Source organism: Parasteatoda tepidariorum, chromosome 8 (genome assembly GCF_043381705.1).
Source record: "Parasteatoda tepidariorum isolate YZ-2023 chromosome 8, CAS_Ptep_4.0, whole genome shotgun sequence".
NCBI lineage: Eukaryota > Metazoa > Arthropoda > Arachnida > Araneae > Theridiidae > Parasteatoda > Parasteatoda tepidariorum.
The window spans coordinates 73,999,835-74,009,926 of NC_092211.1; the positions used below are offsets into that span (position 1 = coordinate 73,999,835).

Consider the following 10,092-nt stretch of genomic DNA (forward strand, 5'->3'; position numbering starts at 1 on the left):
AATAGTTTTGTTGGACCAGACGCATTGAAATTTTCCAGACATCACATATATATATATATATTTATATATATATATATATATATACGTATATATATATATATATATAATATTAATTTTTAACGTATTCAAAAGAATTCAGCTCTTAATTTTTTTCAAACAATTGAAATATTTGGTTTATTCAGTCCTTTAAGAAAACAACTATTGTGAAAAATATTAAAAAAGGGTACAAATTGACAAAAATATATAAGTATGCAGAAGTGAAATTTAAAAAAAATATAGATCATTTGGATGAAAAATGTCTCATACTTGAATACTTTTGATGAAAATCAACGGATTAATAAATAATTAATCCCCTACCAACTCAACAGTAATCCTTGTACTTCCTTTCTAGAAACATTCCCTATCGATAAACTAATAGAGTGCTTAGAGATATTCTTAAATCTTACTTTAGTTTTATGTAATCTCTGAAGAATAAACCTTTTCTGCAGAAGATATAGTTTAAATACGAATGATTCCTGAAATACTTATTACTTTACTACTTTGCATTTTTTTATGTGATAAGCATATTTCCGTATGTCAAATATCAGTACACTAAAGCATCGATATATATGTTTTTATCAGAACATATATGTTCTATGCATATGTATTCTATACTTCTTATATGACACATATGACCTCAAATAACAATACTTTTCAAAATCTGACTAAAATGCTGATAAATAACGTTAGAATTCGAAGAAAATTCATATTCTCAAAGTAGTTATGTATTTCAATGCTCATAATACACTTCAAAAAGCATCTCATAATAGCTGCAGAAAATTGCAGATAGTTTGAGGTGCTAAGATGTCGACGATAATGTTTACCATACAGTAAAGAGATAAAACAAATAGTTTATACACTCTCAGAAATATACCTCTCATTTCTATCGATTCAGCAATCTTTGACCAGTATTTCGTTAATATTGAAAATATATATCATCAATAATCCCAATATCACGTGATTTCTTACGAAACGCGAACTCTCAAATATATGACAAAAAATTTTCCCCAACTCGGAGCTTCATCGCAGTGCATTGTGAGAAATTGTTAGCTATTATGATAAAACTTGAATGAAGACTAGAGGATCGAAATTATAATAACGAAATATCTCTTTATTTTTGACAGAATACGTTTTTTCGAAGAAGTGACGATAGTTATTTCGTCACTTGGACGAAAATTTCGCTCGGAGCATATACCAGGAAACAGTTTCGACTAAAACGAAAAAAGTTTCCTGAAATTTGAGAATCCATTTTTTGTTGAGAATTTCAAGCAAAAGTCATAAGAGAATATTACGATTATTAGATCAAAAAGATTACATTTAAAAAAACTCCGGATAAATTTACAGTAAAATGCACTGTCTCTTTGGGTGCTGGTACTTTTTACCGTTAAATCGAGTTCTGCTGTAAAATCTTACAGAGCAAAAAAATTTAATACACGTGATTTAACGGTATTATTTTTTACAAAATCACTGAATCAGGATAATTAAATAAATATTATTGTAAAAATTACGGTACAAAATTTTACGGCGAAATGGATTTTGCGGATGATGCATGATTCAGAATTCGTTACAGCGTAGGTATGGAACCCAGATAGAATGTTTCAAACAAATCATTGTAAAAAATTATTTGCATTCAACAAATGTATTTATATTTTAAATACAAGCTCCTAATTCGCTTTATGCTTTCTAAGATATAAATGCTTAAGGAAAGTATTTTTTAAATATGGAAAGACAGAATACGAAAATACCAAAACTTTAAAAACACTTAGAGAGTCCAACTTTATTATTGAACTCTTTACTAAATGCTCTAATACTTTAATACATACTAAAGTCGCTGGGGATAACATATTACTATTTTCAAGTTTCATAATAATTTGATGTAATAACTCTATACTTGATACATTTCTGAAAGGTTTCTGTAAGGTATTAGAGTGAAATCTGAATTGCTTTAAAAGTTGACCCATTGATTTCCCGTTAGAGTATTCACGATTGACTATCGGAAATCAAACATTCAAAAAAACTTCTCAGGTTTAGATTAATGTTTAACATTTTAAAATAGCTTTATATCAATTTTCAACAAACAAAATGACTCAAAATTAGTTATCTAGTTTAGTTTCCAAAACTTTAAAAACGCCTAGAATGTAAAAAAGTATTATTGAATTCTAAACTAAAAGCTCTAATACTTTTTTGCTGTATACTGAGATTCACTGGAGCTAGTATATATATTACTATTTTTAGGTTCATAACAATTTCATGTAATAATTATACTTGAAACATTTCCGGAAGGTATTATGGTGAAATCTTAATTGCCTTAAAAACAGATCTATTGATTTCCCGATCGAATATTCACGATTAAATTTCATAAGTGAGGCACTCAACAAACTTCAAAGGCTTAGATTAATGTTTATCATTTTTGAAATTTAGGTATCAAGTTTAGTCTCCAAAACTTTAAAAAACTTAGAAATGCTAAAAGCTCTAATACTTTTTTGCTGTTTACGAAGGTCACTGTAGCTAACATATATATTCCTATTTTCTAAGTTCATAATAATTTTATGTAATGATTATGCTAAAAAAATTTCTGGAAGGTTACTGTAAGGTATTACGGGGAAATTTGAATTCCTACAATAATTGGAATCATTGATTTCCCGTTTGAATATCCACAATATTTTTTTTTTTTGGAAATGAAACTTTCAACGAGCTTTTAAGTTTAATTACTGGTTAATTAAGTTTAATTAATGAAATATTAATAAGACTAATAAATGTTTATTCCTTTTTTTAAAACTAACTTCCTAACTACTTTCAAAAAAGCTTTTACAAAATATTAAACATTTCAAAAATCATACAAAAAGTATTTTAACTCTTTTTAAATGAAAAACATGAAAAAGATGTATGTCCTTTTTCTCTAAAAGAGAAAATGAAGTGTTAAATGATTCTGGTAAGAATGTAAAAAGTTCATTTCTTTTAGATATTTGTTTTGGATTTTTATGATTATATTTTTATCCTTAAACTTTTAATAAAACCCCCAGAAATCTTCTCAATCGTTATATTTTTTACTGATTGTCTTCCACAATCCGCAATATTTTGAAATAGGACCAAAAAAAAAAAGAAAAATTTCTCTTATTTCTCATTTTCTAGGAAATGAGGACTGATTGAAAATCAAAACTAAAGTATCTGAGGTATCAGGGAAAAAGATTAACGTACAGTGACAAATGAAAATTCTTGGGAAAATCGAGATTGTTAAAGGTCTAGACAAAATTCCTTCGCGTATAGTTATGGGGCTCTTAACTTGCATATCTTTTTTTTCTTTGATGCAAGAATAACAGAAGATATCGTGTAATACTATACCTTCATCTATAAAATAGTTATATATTTTGTTTGTTTTATATTACATTATTATAAAATTGTATGATGTAATGTTTAGTGAAAATATTAATTCGCAATAAGTCTTACAACTAAATAAAGCATTTTTAAGTTACATTGATGATACCATTAAGTTTGAGCCGTAAAAAGAAGAAATCTAATTGTTATATCAAAAGTTATATCTAATTATTAATCATTGTTATATCTAATTGTTAATCATTAACATATGGCTTATGATAAATAAAATATAATAAAATAAATTACAATTTTGATGAATATGCTTATTGCAATAATAATAAAGCACTCCAATGATATTTGAATCAAATATAGAAAAAATACTGTGATATTTTCAGTTAGTCACTACTTAACTTTTAAAAACGCAGATATTTATATTCTGAAAAAGCACTACTTACTGTTACTTATATTTAGTACTGTTTCACGGACATCGAGAATTGCACCACCTACAATTGAAAGTGATTAAAATACTAAATTATGAGTTTTAAAAACAGAAATTTATACTTTATTAAAACAAAAATTTATATTTTTTAAAATATAAATCGGAACTTGATATTTTAATGTTTTCAGACTCTGAAAATGACAAAAAGCATTTCGTTTTCTTTAAATGAAATACTATAGCTTTAGACTTGTTTAAGAAGCAAAATTGTAAGTGCCCGAAAAAAACATGCTGGTAAAATTTCCTTACTGTATGGTAATAACATTTCTGGTAAAAGAAAAATGAAAACATAATTCTTTTCTATAAAGCCAAAATATACGGTATTAAAACCATTCGTTTGGTAGCCGTTCGTATGGTAATGGTTTGCCCAGAAATCCTGTTTTTTTTTAATTATAGTTCTTATTAGTAAAGCAATATAGGATTGTAAAGTGAATTTAACCGAATAAAGAATTTTATGCCTGATATAACATGATAAAATTGCAAAATATTAACGCATACTATGAAACCATATTTTATTGTTACGTTTACCAAAGCGCTTCGGTAAAAATTACCCAGCTTTTTGGTGTTCTTATACAGCCAGAAATTTTACCGTATTCTGGTAGTTCCGGACATACTTACTTTTTCAGTGGGAAAAGGACACAATTATATAATGAGTAACTTATTGAATTCTTCTTTGTTTTTAAAAAATTCCTCAAAAATTCGAACTGAATATTACATTAAAAACTATGTTCTATTCACAAAAAGATATAATCATCTTTAAAAGTTACTAAATATTTTTTAAAATAATTGGGAAAAGTCAATTAATAAATTATTATTTGAATCTTTTGTGTTTTTTAAATGAGTACATTCTGTTTAAAATTTTAATTATGAAAAGAAATACATCGCATTAAGGTTGTGTCTGATTTTCCTCTTCATTGTAGAAATTTAAACAATTAACGTTTGGAAAGGGAAATCTCAATAGCATACGTTAATGAGTTATGCATTAGAGATTCAATTATAATTATAAAATCAAATTTCTATTCTTTTATCAGTCATAATAATAGTAGTAAGTCATTATCTAAATCAATGAAACTTCTTCAGTTACTGATTGAGATTTGACTGTACACTCTTGGAATTTTTCAACATTTTAGTGAGCATTTTTCAAATTAATTTTTTTTATAAATAAGTGATTTTTTTTAACCTTTTTTGTTTAAAATATAATTTGATTTATTACACAGAGACAAAAACATACTGGAAAAATTACCGTACATTATGGTAATGATTTTTCTGGTTTGAAAAAAAGAATAATTCTGGTTAATAAAACCAAAATGTATGGTATTTAAAGCATTCATTTATTTATTTTTCCGTCCGTATGATAACGGTTTACTAGAAATTCTGGTTTCCAAAATTATAATTCATACTACTACACATCTAGTAAAAAATAAAGAACTAAAAATAAATTTAACCAAATAAATGCTTTTTTTTTACTATGCTCCAAAGTATCATGATAAGATTACCAAATTTTACCAAATACTATTATATATTATGAAATCATATTTTAATATTAGTTTTACCAAAATTATTACAAAAGTGCATCGGTATAAATTATCGAGCTTTTTGGGGTATAACCAGAAACACGGTAAATTTTATCCCACTATGATACACTTTAATATTACCATAAAAAGCACCAGCACTCAGGGTGCTGGTACTTTTTAATGAAAAATCTACCTTTACCAGAACATATTATGGAACAAAAAATATGATATACCGTAATTTTTGCACTAATAATTACCGTAAAATCACAGAATCACTCTAATTAAATATTACTATAAAAATTACGGAATAATATTTTACATTCAAATTTACTGAATATTTTATATGTTGTAGTACAAAACATTCTGAACAAAGGTTCTAGTTAGAAAAAAGCATAAAAATAAATAGTTTCCGAGTTACGGAGCTTTAATTGTAAGAGGTATATGCAACGATCACTATGGTGAAAAATGCTTGAAGCGCGCACAGCATTGGTTTAGGTGAAAACGAAGAAGTAATGTTAGCTACTCATTGGGCGTTTTGACGTGCAACTAGCTTTTTCATTCTTAATCTAACTTTCAATGCTTAGTTAAAAGTTACCATTTTTTTTCCAGTTTCTTTGGTAAAAAAAAATGGTTAATGATGAAGCTCAGAAGATGAGTGTTTGCCTTCCAATGAAGTTTGCACTGATCATCATGCTGACGTGAAATATCCTCAGTAGTAGACAGATCATAGGTTAGAGTCCCCTTACCGTCAGGCTAACCACGGGAGGTTCGCGTGGCCTTCCTCTCCATGTAAAGCAAGTGCGGGTTAGTTCCCTCAGAAAGTCCTCCACGAAGGCAAATTTCTCCCAATACTTGATAAAGGAGTTCCGTCTTCTTTAGGATTTGGTTCAAAATTGCAAGGCTACGGAGTTGAACATAAGTCGTCGTAAACCTAAAATTGGGTCGGCGGTTCAACGACGGTTATAAAAGTAAAATAAACTTTCCTCGGTAAGTGCTCAAATTGTAACAGAGTTAGAGAGTTACTATTTATGGTTTTCGGCTTCGCATCTCGGGAACTATCATCTTTGGTCTTAGTGTCATTGACAACGTTTGATCAGAATGTTTTGAAATACAACATATTAAATTTTCAGCCAATTTGACAAAGAATTAATTTTCATAAAATTTGTGCGGTGCTTTTTATTTTTTTTAAAAAAATTAGATTGTAGACGAACTTTTGACCATAAGAAATGTATTTTACAAGAATGCACTTAAAAGAACTTTTGAAGCGCGTTAAACAACTGAATTGTTCATATTTGTTACAACTTTAAAATTTTGCGAAGTTTAACCATATTATTATACGTCCTAACTTTGATTACACATTACCATGGTTCAACTGGAATTTAAACATGATTCCCTTTAACATCTTTTTGAGGTTGTAGCGAATTTTCCCCACACTATAAGAAATTCCGGATCAAATAATGGTAAAAAGTACCGTCATGCATGTTGCAGGTATTTGTAACCATAAACTCCATGTTTCGAAATATTTTACGAAGCAAAACGTCTGATATACGGTATTTTTACCGTAATAATTACTGTAAAAATATTGAGCCACTCTAATTAAATAAATATTCCTGTAAAAATTACGTTGTAGTTTTTTTTACGGTAAAAACAGGCTTTAAGGTAAAATGGATTTTACGGTAAGGCTGATTTTACGGATGATGCACCCAAAGTTCCGGTTCTTTATATTGTAATTTTATCTAGAATTTTCTACTGTACATAATAAACTTCCAATATTTCACTTATAATTCTGTAAGTTTAAACTTCGTTTTTAATTGTTATTTTACAATATAGTACGGAATAGTATCTTTTTTTTACAAATCCATTTAATCTTCAACATTTTTAGAATTTATGTCTGAATTTCTATTTTAAAAATGCTATTATTACTTTTAAAACATTTCATATTTCATTCCATAAAAATATATTTTAAAGACTTCGAAAAGAAATCTTTTAAAAATCCATCAATTTATACAAAGAGATATATGTATGAAATGCTGAACAACAAAGGAAATCTTTATCCATCGGCTAATATTTGTTTATATTCAATTCTGGAACTAATGCTGCTGTTTCCAGGGTTGTAGTCATGTTTACCAGACCGTTAGTGATGAAAAAAAGACGAATAAGTCTTTTACCCAGCTTTTTGCTTTTCATTTTTTTTCTCTTTTTACTCTTCTTTCCTTTTTTCAAAAAGGTCTAGGCATGTCTTTTCTTTTTCAAGCTAAACGTATATTGTTTGCTTCCAGTTTATTGTTTACCTGGACATTTTCTGTTCATCTTTATTGGATGCATTTCTCTAAGATACTTTCTTTAGGGGTTCCCGTATTTTCCTCAAAAAAGGAATCTGCTCTATTCACTCGAACTAAGACGGAGATATTTTTTTGTTCCATATCAGTGAAAAGAAATATCCATGAGATTCTAAAGTAAGAAAGAATGAAACCTCACCCACAAAATCATAATAAACTAAGAAGATCGCAATATTTCGTAAAACGTTTTGATATTAAGTTATATAATTTATAAGGTAAATTAATAAATACTTGAGCACTTTTAATATCATCGGTAACTATATTTACATTATTGTAAAGAAAATTTAAACTTTATTATAGTTCACTCTTATCTCTTTTTTGTAGCCGATAAATAATGTAATTTATTGAATGATTTACTGCTTAAAACGAGTATAATATGTTTATGTTATATCACTCCATAAAACTATTTAATCTTGTACTGAAAGTACTCCAGACAGCTGGCAAGTGGAATTTTTCAATTAGACGGAGAGTTGAAACTTTAAACAATTTGAGTCCACTGATGATGTGATCATCGTTTATACTGGTACATCTTCTCCTAATTTCTTAATCACTTCAACAGTAGGATTTGAAATCACGACTTGTTTAATGAGCACCCTGTGCTGTAAGAAAGGGTTTCGCAAAGGTGCGTTAAAATAGATCAGAAACAAATATAGTCGAATTTGAAAACCCTATGTACTCGGAATTGAAACAGTGGATACTCATTTTGGGCAAAATAAATAGTTTCAGAAACGATGTGAAGTGAGAAATTAAAGAGAGAGAGATGTTGGCTGTCTGTTGCAATTGGGGTTAGAACGCCAGTTTCGTAGCAGGCTGTTCTAACCAACACTCTATGTTGTTGCATTCTAATCCAAGACATAGTAAGAAGCTTTATACATTGGCCACCGAAATGACACTTCATGACACGCATTCTATTCACTCAACAGTCAAAATATAACGAAATAAGAATATTACACTTAAAATATATAAAATATAACGTATCTACCACTACAAAATTACAACTACAATTCACTAGTATATAAGACATGTTAACTCGACTCTATCAGGATACCTTTCCATAGATGAAGGTTGACATTTTCTGTAACTATACTCCCTACATGACCATATTTTATAGATTTCAACCTTTTGAACGTTTCCAAATTTGAACCCATTATTTATTTGCGATTACTATGACACGATGTCATGTTCACGGCCACTATATAAAGCTTCCTAACTCTCCATGGATTGCGGTGTACAACTATTGTGGTCAGAACACTTTACTATGATTCCAGAGGCTGACAGCCAAACAACATTTCTCCCTCGGCATTACTTATGAGACTATGCATTTTGACAAAATATTAGTAAATTCTATTTCAAATTTGAATTTATGGGATCAAATTCCTCCATATCAATTCCACTATATTTTTAGAGCTATTTTGACACATTTTTGCACAATTTTGATTGATGATTTTTTTTCAGTATGTTTCAATGGCTATTCGATATTTAAAACTGAACCCATAGATTGTCCTAATAGAAATCGTTATTCTTTACTTGACTGAACTCCGACAATAAGGTTCTAACTTCAGCACCATATCCGATTACGGTTATAGTGCCAGTTAAACTAATCATTTGTTTAAAAAGTGTTTAGAATCATCAGTGATTCACGCTTCTTATGATAGTTTTTTATTCTCACGAGCTAAAAATTTTTAAAATTAACCCAATGAGCTAAAATCTTTAAATTACTTTACACAGTAAGATGAACTCTTTTAATTTATCAAGAAAGTTAGATTTTTTAAGTAAGTTAAACTATATATTTAGAGCAATGTTCCCAAACTATTGAGCTTAATCAGTAAATCTGTGCTTCTTAAACTTATCTATCATGTGCTGGAATAAAAAAACTTTTGAAAAATATGAAAAAATTATAGTTCAAAAGTATTTTATTTTTAAAAAAAATATGAATAGATATCCTATTGAATGTTGTTTGGTTAATTTATTTATAAAATAAAAATGAGGTGTTTCACTTTATCGTTATTCTTAATTTGCTCTGTTAGTGATAAAAATTGATTTTTTTATTATTATTATTATTGCTGACCTTTTTTTTATTGATTTGATGTTATTTGAAGTCCTTATTTTCTTCACGCGACAATTTAGTGTCGGTTAATGAAATATAAATTAAGAAAAAAAATATTGGAGGCTTTCTTAAGGCCTGGTTTCTTAGAACAGGACGCCGTCAGCTGGAAATCAGCGTTAACCTCTGATTGGTCCATTTGTGAGTTTGATAGTATACGTCATCGAACGCTCATCTTGAACTACAATTGCCGTCCAACTCAACTGCAGTTGGATTACAACGTGACGTTAACCACAGAAGCAATGGCGGACAACATCCAACAGCACATTGAAATCAGCCAAGATT

General features: G+C 28.5%; 1 protein-coding gene across 2 annotated transcripts in view; it reads right to left on the minus strand.

Annotated features, from left to right (window-relative positions):
* Window positions 1–10,092, minus strand: part of LOC107448605 (GTP-binding protein Di-Ras2) — a 143,830-nt gene that overhangs the window by 68,580 nt on the left and 65,158 nt on the right. For both annotated transcript variants that reach the window (XM_016063867.3, XM_016063869.3), the window contains exon 2: window positions 3,810–3,857. The gene's annotated coding sequence lies outside the window, so the exon portion shown is untranslated. The remainder of the gene's footprint in view (window positions 1–3,809; window positions 3,858–10,092) is intronic.